General features: G+C 44.4%; 1 protein-coding gene across 1 annotated transcript in view; it reads right to left on the bottom strand.

Moving 5' to 3' along the window:
• Nucleotides 1–13495, bottom strand: part of ADAM19 (ADAM metallopeptidase domain 19) — a 55671-nt gene extending 42176 nt beyond the window's left edge. The window contains exon 1 of the mRNA XM_029583447.1: nucleotides 13317–13495. The gene's annotated coding sequence lies outside the window, so the exon portion shown is untranslated. The remainder of the gene's footprint in view (nucleotides 1–13316) is intronic.
• Nucleotides 13496–14153: the final 658 nt, after the last annotated feature.

The following is a 14153-nucleotide window of genomic DNA, read 5'->3' on the forward strand; positions in this document are numbered from 1 at the left end:
TTCTCCTTGGACTAGAACCCCAGGCTGTTCCAGCTGCTAAACTCAAACATTTTTAGGTGCATTAAGGTGCTCTGCGTTTGAAATGTGGGGCAGTCATGTGCAGACTGTGCAATTAATGTGCTGAAAAATTCCTTCTAATAATGTGGCGTATTCACATTTCACATACAGAAAAGATACCGCCATTCTATACATCTCTATATGGTTTTTTATAAACTGCAATTTTCATCATGTGTGGTGTATTTGCCTTATCCCTGTCACCAAGCTGGATTTACTGTAAATCCCAATACCACTTTCTAAATGTATTTATTTAAATGAGAAAAAAAATCCCACTCTCCCTGCAGTAATATGAAGAGAATTTTTCACTTGCTGCAAGTGAAGGGGTATCTTGCTGCAAGTGATACCCCCTTCACTTTTGCAGCTAGGAAGATACCCCCTTCACTTGCTGCAAGTGAAGGGGGTATCTTCCTAGCTGCAAAAAAATCCTTAAGGTTCTCACACCACCCCATCAGTACAGTAACTAAACTAGAACTAGGATTGTTCAAATCAGAACAACTCCAAATCCTGCTAGTCTACGCCCCTCCAGGCTTACTAGAGTCAGACTCCTCTCCTATCATCGAAACCATAACTCTGCATCTCAATCTTGACTCCCCTGCTATAATCCTGGGTGACTTCAATTTACATGTTGACAAAGTTCCCCTCTCTACAAACTGTGAAGCCCTCCTCACCGCACTGTCAGCGATGGGATTCAGACAACAAATCAATAAACCCACCCACAAAGCAGGCCACTCGCTCGATCTACTCTTTACAAACACTGGTATTTCTCTTACAAAACAACCAAATTGCAAAAAAGTCCCATGGTCAGATCACTCTCTAATCTCCACCAGCTTTTCCTTACCTCGATCAGACTCCAAACTCAACTCAAGACCCTCTTTCCTATACAGAAAACCTTGCAACTCGGAACATCTAAGTAAAGCTCTAACCTCGGATCTACCACTCATTGAAGTATCTACCCCTAACGCTGCCCTCCAATCCTGGTCCAAAATAACAAAATCTATAGCAAACACTCTCTGCCCACTGACAACCAAAACAAGGTCTGCTAATACATCCAAACGACATCCCTGGTATAATGATGAACTACGAAAACAAACAATTACTTCGGCAAAAAGAAAGAAAATGGCGCAAAGCCCCTTCACCAGCCTCACTCTCTGATTACAAACGATCACTCCATCTTTACAAAAGTACCACGTTGAAAATCAAAAGAGACTACTATGCCCGAAAGGTTCATCATCTCAGCTTTGACTCAAAAGCTCTATTCGCCTTCGTTTCCAGCCTCACTAAACCTATCACTCCAGATATACCACCCGAACAAGCCCAGACTAAAGCAGACGAATTGGCTCTTCATTTTAACAAAAAAATATCGGATCTCCTTAATCAGCTGATTCCAAACACTACGGCTCCAGATAACACATATCTTCCCCAAAATAAAGACATCCAGCTTAATGCCTTTGAACCCATCACAATCACAGAGATACAAAATGTATTAAAAAGAATGAAACCGTCATCACACCCATTTGATCAAATCCCTACCAAAATGCTTCTTCTTATCCCGGACACAATAGCAAAAACCCTAGCAGATATTATAAACTGCTCCTTATCACATGGCATCTACCCAGATGACCTAAAAACTGCCTCAATCAAGCCACTGCTAAAAAAACCAAATCTAAATGCATGTGATCCCAACAACTTCCGCCCTATTTCCAACCTACCATTTATAGCTAAAATCATGGAAAAACTGGTAAACACCCAACTACCTAGAGGACCACAGTATTCTGTCCCCAAACCAATATGGTTTTCGCAAAGCCGCAAGCACCGAAACGCTACTAATTTCACTCATGGACTACCTACTCTCTGGTATTGATAAAGGCCAAGCATATTTACTAATCCTCCTTGACTTCTCGGCGGCCTTTGACACCGTCAACCACGCCCTTCTTCTAAAACAGCTGGCAAACATTGGTTTAACAGGTGCCACACTAAACTGGTTCAAAACATTTCTAGAAAACAGAGGATACAGAGTCAAAATTCATAATAAAGAATCCCAATACCACCCCTCTAATAGAGGAGTGCCGCAAGGATCATCACTTTCACCCACCCTTTTCAATGTCTACCTGCTACCACTCTGCCAACTACTTACAAAATTAAGCCTGAAACATTTCCTTTTTGCAGACGACGTACAGATCGTAATCCCTATAAAAGAATCAATCTCAAAAACAATGGAATACTGGGATAGTTGCCTATTAGAAATTAAACTTCTCCTCAACAGTCTAAACCTTGTACTCAATGCTTCGAAAACAGAATTCCTGCTCATATCACCGGAAAACAATAACACACTTTCTAAACCACCCACACTCCTTCAAACAACCCACGTAAGAGACTTAGGAGCCATCCTAGACAATTGTCTCAACCTCAAAACATTCATTAACCGAACCACCAAAGATTGCTTCTACAAATTACATATCCTGAAAAGAATAAAACCGCTGTTTCACACTCAGGACTTCAGAACAATCTTGCAAGCAATAATCTTTTCCAAACTAGATTATTGCAACTCACTACTATTAGGCCTCCCAGCTTCTTACACCAAACCTTTACAAATGGTTCAGAACTCTGCAGCCAGAGTCCTTACAAATTCCAGGAAAATTGACCACATTTCACCTATTCTCAAAAACCTCCATTGGCTTCCGATCCACTATAGAATCATGTACAAAACCATTAACATTATTTACAAAACTATCAACCAACACACGCAACTCGACCTACAAATACCACTTAAAAAATTCACCTCCGCCAGGCCTATCAGGGAACACTACAAAGAGTCACTCCAAATTCCAAAGGCCAAAACCTACCAACATAAATCCTTGAGTCTCAGAGCCTTCTCATCAGCAGGTCCAGCTCTCTGGAACTCGATCCCACCTGATTTGAGACAAGAGCCATGCTCTTTAACATTTAGGAAAAGACTAAAAACTTGGCTTTTCAAAAAAGCATTTCCAAGCCTTGAATAAAACCTCCTCTCACTAGCACTAACTCGTATGCAATAATGGAATGTAAACACGAATCAACCAACCTCAAACCCTCTCTCACTAATTCCTGCTGAATATTTATCATACTATTACCATTCACAACTGTGTCATATTTATTCATTTGATTACCTATGTACCGTTTCATAGTCTTATTTTTTCACTTGCTATTCTAATGTATCAATAGGCTGAAATGTAAATATTGTGCTGTTCAATTTCTCCCCTTCCATCCCAAGTTTATTTTCCTTGTTTTTTGTAACTTTCCCTCTCCCTTTTTCTGATTCACTGTATTTAAAGTTCAAGGTTCTTATTGAAAATATTGTTTTTTATGTTACCTTATGCTTTACACTCCTTGTTATTTGTAAACCGGGTTGATGTGATGCCTATCATGAAACTCAGTATAACAAAAACAATAAATAAATAAATAAACTTGCTTTTTATTAATGTATATATATACTATGCATAGGAAGACCAGTCACAGGAGTACACAGACAGAGAATGGGATGATTGATAAGGACCACACCGTCCATCTAGGCTGACCGGTTTTCCAATGCTGTCATATCCACCTCATCTCCACCTTTACCTTCACGTCCCCGCGATTAAGAATCCTTTGTGCTTATCCCATACTCTCTTAAATTCTGGGAGGCCTCCCTTTCTGTAAAGCCGTATGTCCTAACGTTATTCCTGTTTTCTGCCCTCTTTCAGGAAAATACCACAAACTTCTTGTCCACTGAAAAATACTCGACTCTTGAGTATTCTTTTTTCAGCTTTCCTCCCTGTTCTAAATATATGGCCTTACTCTCAGTTTAAGAGGAGAAACGAGGTGCTAAAAAGTTAAAAAAAAAAAAAGAACAAAGTAACGCAGGCAATATATTGAGAATAGCTTGAAGCAGAGAACAAGCTGAAGGTGTGAAACTCCATCCTACATCATCATAAGCTCACTGAAGTCAGCACCACAATACCTGCCTACCCGACAGAGTGCTGCAGCGTGCAATAGTACAAGGATTACTCCAAGAAATGATCTAGAAGAAAGCATCTGAATCTTCTTCCCTTCCTCAGAATTGTCCTGTTTTTCCAGAACCTTCATGCCCAACAATGGATTTTGCATTATCAAAAGCAAAAAAATACATATCTACTGTCAGAGAAAGCAACTGTGACATTAGCAGAGAATAGTAACAGCCTTTAGATGACAAACAATTGTTTCTGTTGCATTTGCCTTGCTTTGGAAACATTATGAAAAAGACTGAATTGTATGACCAACACAAAATTAGGATGTTTTTTGTGTCTTTCTAAACATAAGCAGTTCTGTATCAGTATAGCAGGAAATCAATAATGCCGGTCCCATTTTCCAGTCTTTGATCGCAGATTGAAAGCATCGCTGAGAGAGCTGTTGTGAAGAGGCCCCTTTGTGTTTAGAAATAGGTCTTGTACTAGTTGGGTTCTGTAAGACATTTATCCATCTTTGGTGGGTCATCAAACTGAATACCCAGTATCTCAGCCAACAGAACTGTAACCTTCTCTCTCTTGGGCAGCCCACAAAATCCCTCTCAGGTCTAGCAAGCAAGCCAAGTCTAAAGCTTGTATGTACAAATTCACTGATTAAAGATCTCAGGCTTAAAATTCAGTGAGTAGTTTGAGTATAAAAACTGAAGAGATAGAGAAAATACAATTAAATCTGATCAAATCAGAAAAGATTCATATAGAAAATTTGGAACAAATAGAAAATCAGATTAGAAGAACCAATCTGAGAGTGCTGAATTTCCCTAAAACACACTTGCTTTCTCCCCGAGAGTTGTTTAAAAGTTACTTAATAAATATTTTGAAATATTCTGAAAATACTCTGCCAGTGATATCTAGGATATACTATGTTACTCAAGTTAAAGGGAGATATGGTTCAGAACAGAATCAGGAAGAGGCAAAAGATGATATAAATATATCAGAACTTTTAGAAAAGTCCTCAGATACTGAAATAAAATCACGAGCTACATTAGTGGTCCATTTTGCAGATATCTCACAAAGAGATATAATATTTAGACTATATTTCAAATATCAGAGTTTAAATTTTCATGGTCATCCCATCAGGATTTTTCCTGATGTGTCTTTGAATACTCAACTAAGAAGAAAAGAATTTCTGACATTAAAGGAACAAGTTACGCAGCGAGGAGCTAAGTTTATCTTACGCTTTCCTTGTAGGTGTATTGTCCTTTATCAAAATAACAGATACATATTTAATCAGGCAGACCAGCTACGAACCTTCCTGGCCTCTTAGTCACACCTTAGTATATATGGGGGATAAAAGAAGGTGGATTAGACATATTGTTCTCGAAATTATGTTTTTTTTGTTGACAATAACTGCTCAATTTCTACCTTCCAGTTTCTGTAATTACTACAATAACTTGCCCCCACACAACCCCCAATCCCACCAGAATCTACACCTCCTCCCCCCTTAACCATCCTCGTATCCACCCGTCACCCCATACTAACCCTCCCCCTGCAGTGAATCAACACCCACATTACATACAACAACAAACAAGAGCAAAAACCCACACTCTTTACAATAATGAGTCCACAACCTATTCCCACCATAAAACACTTCTACACCCCCCACAAAATGACCAGTCACAAATACATGACACAACAACACAGATCAATCATCCCCATTATAGCTTCCCCCTTCACACAACTCCTGGGCATGCTATCATTTTCCATTCTGCTACTCAATGCTCAATCCATTCTAAAAAAGACCATCCTCACAGACGAAGCCCCTGACACATGCGCCATCACGGAATCCTGGTTAAAGGATACCGACTCCCCCTTAATTAACCAACTGTCCTCAGATAAATACAGCCTATTTTCCATTCCTAGAAGCAAAAAAAAAAAAAAAAAAAAAAGGTGGACTACTCCTGGCTGCCAAAAAGAACTTCAACCTCACACTCCAAAATATTACACCACCCCCCAAACTGGAAATCAGCACATTCAAATCTGATTCCCTCCAACTCTGCTTAATCTATGGCCCCCCTGGCCTTCTCGAAAAAAATCCCTCCCCACTCATAGAATACACCTCTAAACACATAAACAACACCAAGCCTGCCATAATTCTGGGAGACATGAATATTCACGTAGACCGCAACCCCCTCTCTCCTTGTGAAGCTATCCTGACAGCACTTGGTTTCAAACAAAATGTCTCAGAACCCACACACAAGGCTGGGCATACACTCGACCTCATCTTTACCAACTCCTCAATCCAAACTGACCAACCCAGATGTACACCCATCCCCTGGTCAGACCACTTCCGAATAGACACACGCTGCACAATCAAATACACCCCCCCCCCCCTTCGCAACCCAAAAAAACAATAACGTTTCGCAAAAAAGGTAAGACTGAAGACATCCTTGAGGCCCTCTCAAAAGAACTCCCCAACATAGACCTCACCGACGCAAACACAGCCACAGCTTCATGGTTTCAAATCACCGCAGACATAGCAGATAGACTCTGCCCATCCCACACCAAAGAAATCAAACCAAACAAAAATAATAAAAAACCATGGTATACAAATGAACTTAAAACCATGAAACTCGACCTTCATAAAATTGAAAAATCTTGGCGGAGGAACCAAATACCCACCATCCTAGCACAGTTTTGCGCCCTTCTACACACCTACAGAAAAGCCACTGAAAAAGCAAAAAAAGACTTCTATGCCGCAAGAATCCACCAGTTCCAGTTCAACCCACAAGCCCTCTTCCAGTACGTAACCAGCCTTATCACAGCACCAGACAGACACAACCTTGACCACGACGATGAAACAAAATGTGAAAAATTAGCATCCTACTTCAACACTAAGGTACATACCATTATGGCTCGTTTCTCACCTCACCCCAATCTCAACAACTCCCAGCAATACTCCAAATGACCAATACAATCCCATTACACCCATTCAAACCTCAAACACCACCCTCACAAATTTCGAAAACACATCCACACTAGAAATTGAAAATACTATCAAAAAACTCAGACCCGCCTATCATCCATCAGACAATCTGCCCACTATAACACTAATCTCAAACCCTACATCAATTGCCAAACACATCGCAAATGTCCTGAACAAATCTATCTCACTGGGCCAAGTCCCAACAGAACTTAAGCAAGCCATTATAAAACCCATCCTCAAAAAACCAGACTTAGACACCACTGATCCAGCCAACTATCGCCCAGTGTCAAACCTCCCGTTCCTTTCCAAAATACTCGAAAAAATAATTAACAAACAACTTACAGAATACATAGAAGACCACAATATTCTCTCATCTTCCCAGTTTGGTTTCCGTAAACACCACAGCACAGAAACCCTACTTATCTCCCTTTCGGAAACTATACTCAAAGCCCTGGACAAAGGTCAGCCCCATATACTTGCACTTCTAGATATATCGGCGGCATTCGACACAGTTAATCACAACATACTCATTAAGCGCCTCAAGGAAATTGGCATCACAGACAACGCCCTTCTCTGGTTGCAGTCTTACCTACATGACAGGAGCTATAGAGTAAAAATCGGCCGCAATGAATCCAAACCAGTCAAGCTATCACAAGGAGTTCCTCAAGGCTCATCCCTCTCCTCTACCCTTTTTAACATCTACCTCATACCCCTCTGCATACTGCTCTCCAAACTGGGCATCCAACACTTCATATATGCAGACGACGTACAGATACTCATACCTATAACAGACTCTATCACTAACGCAATGAAAACTTGGAAATCTGCCTTGTCTGAAATAAACAAATTACTCACCGACAACTTCCTAGCACTCAACACCAACAAAACCGAACTACTCATCCTCTCTCCCCCCAGCATTCTCGCACTCAGCCTTTCTTCCCCCTCCCCACCAGACTGCCCTCCCACACAATTCGTCCGCAGCCTAGGCATATGGATAGACAACCACTTTAACCTCAAAAAATTCATATCTAACACCATAAAGAGCGGATTCTTCAAACTCCACACCTTGAAGAGAAACAAACCACTCCTACACACTGCTGACTTCCGAACAGTACTGCAGGCCATGATCCTATCCAAACTGGACTACTGCAACGCCATCCTACTAGGTCTCCCAAAAAACACCCTTCAACCGCTACAGCTCCTACAGAATGCTGCCGCCCGCATCCTCACAAATACTCACCGTCATGACCACATCACCCCAGTTCTCCAATCCCTACACTGGCTCCCAGTAAACTCCAGGATAATCTATAAATCCCTTACCCTCATACAAAAAGCCATTCACAACCAAAACATGTACTGGTTCCCTGAACATCTCCACATCCACAACACAACCAGACCTACTAGAAAACAGCCTCAAGCCAAACTCCTGACACCCTCCCCCAAAGTCATCAAACATGCCTCAATCAGAGAAAGATCATTCATTATAGCAGGCACATCCCAATGGAACAAAATGCCACCCCACCTACGCCAGGAACCTTGCCATAAAAAATTCAAACAGAATCTGAAAACCTGGCTCTTCAAACTAGCATACCCCGACTAAAGATACGACCCTCGACTGACACGTCCCCCTGAACTTAACAACCATTACCCCCCTCTTCCCCCCCACATCACTGTACCCCCCCCCACCCTCCTCCTCCTCCCAACCCAACACCCCCTTCCTCCTTCTCCCCTCCAATACCATATACCTGACACCTCTGTGAATAGTTAAAGACCTGACACCTTGTGAATAGCTGTAAATGTAAATAATGTTTACCTATGTTTATCTACTCTAAATTATTGTAAAGCCCGTTGCTACGTTACGTTACACTGTGAACCGGGGTGATGTTTTTAACGTGCCCCGGTATATAAAAAAACTTTTATATAAATAAATAAAATAAATGTTTTTCTAGAATTCACAGTATGTATAATCAAGTTTAAATTTCAACATGTAAGGTAATTTCCTTATATATAAGTCAATGATACAGAGCTGTGTATTTCTTTTGTAAAATGAAAAGATTTAATAAAAAGTAAATTAAAAAAAAAAAAAGATCTCAGGCTTTTGAAGAATCACATTTGTTTAAATTAAAACTTGACTTCTGACTTGTCCTTAACTTTCATGCCTTTCACTTCCCGCTCAACCTTATCTTCCATGTTCTGCTTTTCTGAATCCTGAATAGCCATTAACAAAAGCTTTACATTATTTCAAACATAAGCTGTTAGTAGCGGTATCTGAGGCTCTAAATGTCTCTAAAATAGTAGAAGAACCAGATAATTCTTAGTCAGGCCGTGAAGTTCCCTGAAATGTGTCCTGTTTCATTCTAGAGAGGCAGAGATTCTTCTCAGTGTTGAAACAACCTCTGGGCCATGTCTATTGTTTGTGGCTCCAACACTGCCATATCATCCTCTCTGGGAAAACTGGTGGCATTCTCCACCAGACGAGCCCCAGTAATACTCCAATCCATCGGGACTAACACTTTTTGATCTATTGGGTGTTCTTCATGATCCAGTCATGTTTGTGCCTCCAGCTCTTCTCCTACCACTGTATAATACCTTTGTGACAAAGTATAGCTCCCCAGAACCAGTGTTGGATATACAATGGCCCATAGCAGTAATTAAAGAATGGGACCCAGCCAATGCCTGATGTCATGAAGCTCTGACATCGCTTGGCATCGCCAAGAGGGTCCCTTGTCGTGCTAGGGCCATAGGCAACTGCCCTGTTTGCTCCCTCTAGAACTACCCCTGCAGCGTCCATCAAGTTCAGAGCCATTACCAGGATCATAAACAAATGAATCACACAAACAAGATCTCCACAACCTCTAACAAACTTAAGTTACAGACAGACAGCGATGCTTAGAATTTATTCACAGTCATAATCCGGCCATTGCTTTCTCTTCACAATACTCACAAAAATCAGCAAGCTACTGCTCCTTTCAGCTGCCAACCCCCTGCCTGCCTCTGTATGGTCAGTCCATCCCAGACTGCCTCACCTTTGAAAGAAAGCCCCTTTGAAATTTTGCCTCTCTCCTTGTGGGGAAGAGTACCCATGCTGTCAACCACGCACTTACGTTTCCTGGATGGGTGGGTGGGAGGGGAAAGCAGCATTGAGGATGTAGGGCAAGGATAGACCAGTGGCCTGGAATGAAAAGAAATTCCAGTGGCACCGGCAGCCATGGGATTTTCAAAGGAAAGCTTGACCTGCAGATTTATGGGTACAAGGTACCTGTGGGCTTGTAAGCGCTGCAGGAAGGCCAAAAATGGACTTCTTTCAGCAGCAATGGCCCACTGATCAGGTTCTGGTGAATTTCAATCAGGTAAATTCTAGGACCGTATGAAATAAAGTCTGAACCTGATGGGTCCACCGGACAGAAAAGTTACCCTGCCTCCGGGGGACCAGATTAAACCCCTGCACGAGCATTTTAGACTTTAAAAATCCCTAATAAAAGGAGCCTTTTATGAAAGAGGTACAGCGTGCACAAAGGTAACTGAGCTTGCACAGAACACAAATAAAGCACTGGCAGATCTGGTGCAGCACTGTCATCGCTCTCCTACAATAATGGTGGACGTTCCAATGCACCTTCAGTCTGGGGGCAATTAGCACAGCGACACGGCTAGGATGCTTTGCTAATTGTCCCCACACTGAAACTGTAACAGTTAACTGCACGAAACAGAATGAATTATTTTCTACCTTGACAGGAAGAGTTAATGTCAGAATGGGGTTGCAGAAACAGGACAGGCAGAGGGCTAAGACGACAATATAATTCAGCAATGATATATGAAATGCTTGAATATATAAGGCTGCCTCTTGCTCGTTAGGTCATTCATAGCCTCAGACACTGCTGCTTGAGTGTCCCATGTAGCACGGCAGACAGAATTGCCTCAAGGCTCCCCAGCTCCACTTTAACAGGGCGATCCATCCCTCCGGGTTTTATGTCCGTCTCAAACATCCCTCTCGGGGGGGTCTGTTTTTCCCCTCTCTGTTTCTGGGTATAGAAGAGGAGCTCAAAGTGTCCAGGTAATTTCATAACCAGAGGTCCATGTTAACTTTATCGGGGTTGTTTTTTTTTTTAAATAGGAACTAGGGAAATCTCTGTATTTCCTTCCAGAGGTCTCCTCCTCATAACAGAATTAACATTTACAGGGGGGGGGGGCTGGACTTCTGCTTTAATTCACCACATGAGCCCTTACAATCGCTGCACAATTTAGTGTGGGCAATATGTCTCTAACTCTGGATTACCTTGGACCTGTAGAGATGAATATTCTTCATCCATGAACTCCAAAACTAATAGCCTAAAGTGGATTCTGTTTTAGAAGATACAGAAATGTATGCATCCCCCCCCCCCCCCAACCTCCATGGTGAGGAAGTAGTCCCTGTAATACCGAATGAGTGACTATTATTGCATGCGGGGAGGGAGGAATAAATGCTTCTGTTACTGGTGGCAAGAAAAAAGCCACAAAATAATTATAACACTCAGATTAGCACTAATTTGTGGGGCAATTTTCAAAAGCCAGTTACACAGGTACATGGCTAATTACCTTCCTAAATCCACTGCCTGAAAGTGCCCCACCCGCCCTGTGGTTCCACAATTCTGCGGACTTTTACCCTCCGTGAGTGGAAGGGGGGGGGGGGGGGTTAGGGCAGGGAATGCTACAACACTTCCAGTTTCACATTTTCAAAACCATGCATCTTGCTTGGATGGGGAAAAACTATCCACGGAAGAAGCAGGAGCCAATATCAGTGGCTGCTTTCTTCCTTTCGAGAACGGATACAAAAGTCTGCAGGTTAGGGTGTCTGCTGCATCCTTTTGAAAACTGCTCCCCTATCCATCAGTGCACACGGCAGGGACCCTGATGCTGTAAGTGGTTTATATTTGAAGTCATTCCTGTGGGGCTGGCCCCAGAATCTCAAGCTGCAGCACTTTGCATTGCTGCGGTCAGTCACACCAGGGAAGCCATGCCCTTGATCCCGGGGCTGGAGAGAAGACCGCTGCTACCTGTGAAGTGACCTCTATCAGGGGTGGTCTCTGAGGAGACTTCCTTCCAGCCCTCCTGGCTGGTGAGGGGAATTTGATTAGCTTGGCCGTGTGGTTTGTAGAGCGTGGGATGTATACAAGGATTAGAAGAAAAGATCACTTCAACATGTAATAATTAGGGGGGGTAAATAGTCATCCACTGCCTGCCTAACTTTGATGGTGTATTATTCCGAGGCACAGCTGAATATATTCAACTATCTTAAAGTTAGACAGATAAAGTTTATCCGGTTAACTGCAGAAGTAGCAACATGAGCAGAGTGAGCTAGGCAAGTTATCCTGGTAAAGGTAACTGCAAATATTGTAATTAGCTGGATAATTTGTCTGGCTCACTTAACTCCACCCTGGAAGGTACATGATCAGGCTAAACTGTAGACAGATGAGGAGTTATATCACTAGACAGCCAGCTAAATGCCACTGAATATTGCCCCCCCACGTATAATATACAAACATATGCTTAGATGAGTGATTTCTGACCCTCACTGATAGGCAACAACCATCATTCACATAAAAGCTTTTAGCTAGGCAGCCAGTACAGAAATGGCCAGGATTTATTAAAGAAAGGAGGGATTTTTTTTTTTTACATCTTCTGGCGTTGGAGGAACCTTTCGGTGACGTCAGCGAGCCGCTTCCACAGCGACCGATGACGTAGCCCAGGCGCGTCACACACAGACGCGGCTGATGCCATTCGGCTACGTCAGAGACGAGCGTTTCAAGAGGTGCAGCGGGTGCCGCCCTCTCAATGGGCCCCCCCTTCCACGTGCGCGCTCTCTCGCGCCACAAACCCACCCGGAGTGGGCAGCGCTGTACGCGGGAGCCTCCTGATGCGGCGCAGCCCGGCCGCTCCCTTTCATCCCCCCCCCCCCCCTCCGGCAGCAGCAGCGAGCCCTGCCTCCAGCCTCCAGCGCGATGCCGGCTGCTGCTGCCGAGCCCGGAGCACCAGCCGCCTGCCGTCCTGGCCGAAACTGCCCTCAGGTTCTCCTTTCGGCTGTAAACAAAACCGATCCCACGCACCCGTGCATTAACCTCTCCGACAAGGACAAAAAAAAAGCCACTAAAGGCAGATCGGGTTCCCATTGAAACCCAGCCCGGTGAGTTCCGGTTTTCCTATCGCTCGGGCGCTCCTCCGTCAGGTGCATCGGGCTGGGCTCCCTGCAAGAAAGCCATCGGCGCGCAAAGCCGGCAGAATGGCCGCCTACTCCAGCGCCGCTAACCTGGGAAGCGGGTGCATCCCCTCCCCCCGCTCCTTACCTGCCTGTGCGGAGCCCGGCTGAGCCGCCAGCAGCAGCAGCAGCAGCGGAGCCCGCAGCGCCCCGAGCCCGGCCGCTCGCCCCATGCCTGCTCCCGCTCACCGGCGCATCCTGCTGCCCTCTGCCAGCGATCGCCGCCAACTTCGGGCAGAGACTCCCCCGTCTCCTCCCTCCTCTGCCGCGGCGGGGGCCGGCTGAGGATGGTTTGATCCTCCGCGCTGCCGGGGTTATGTGCAGGTAGGAAGGGGGCGGGGCAGGCAGAGTTAATGAGAGGGGTGGAAGAGGTTAACGAGAGGGGTCATGGGGTGAGAGAAGGAAAAAGTGGCAGCTTGTGAGAGAGCAGGGATGGGAGTTTAAAGACAGGCACAGGGTGGGAGAAGGAAAGGATACAGGAGGTGGGAGGCAGAGTAAGAAAGGGGGATAGGTGGGAGGGGAATAAGAGAGAGGCACCGTGTAGAGAAGATGCGGAATGGGGAGAGGGCGCAGGGCGAGAGACCAGGGAGTGGAGTCTGGACAGGATGGGACAGAATCTCCGTATAAACCCCTGCACCTCCGGTTCTGTCACGCACACCCCGCATCCCCCTGCAATGGAGCTAGGGTGTTACCCCTCGCCACCCACGCTCACTTGTGGTGTGACCTGAGGAAGGGCAGCACACGCTCCCGTCCACTGCCAGACATTTTCAAGCCGATTCGATAAGGTGCGCCCGGGTTTACTCGCGGACGGGCACGGGTTTCAGGCGTGAGATGATAGCATCCGATGCGGCGAGAAGCTTGGCGCGTCTAAAGCAGGTGCCCGTCGCACTGAAATTGCACGTCAGTGAAGACATTGGCTATTACC

Source organism: Rhinatrema bivittatum, chromosome 18 (genome assembly GCF_901001135.1).
Source record: "Rhinatrema bivittatum chromosome 18, aRhiBiv1.1, whole genome shotgun sequence".
NCBI lineage: Eukaryota > Metazoa > Chordata > Amphibia > Gymnophiona > Rhinatrematidae > Rhinatrema > Rhinatrema bivittatum.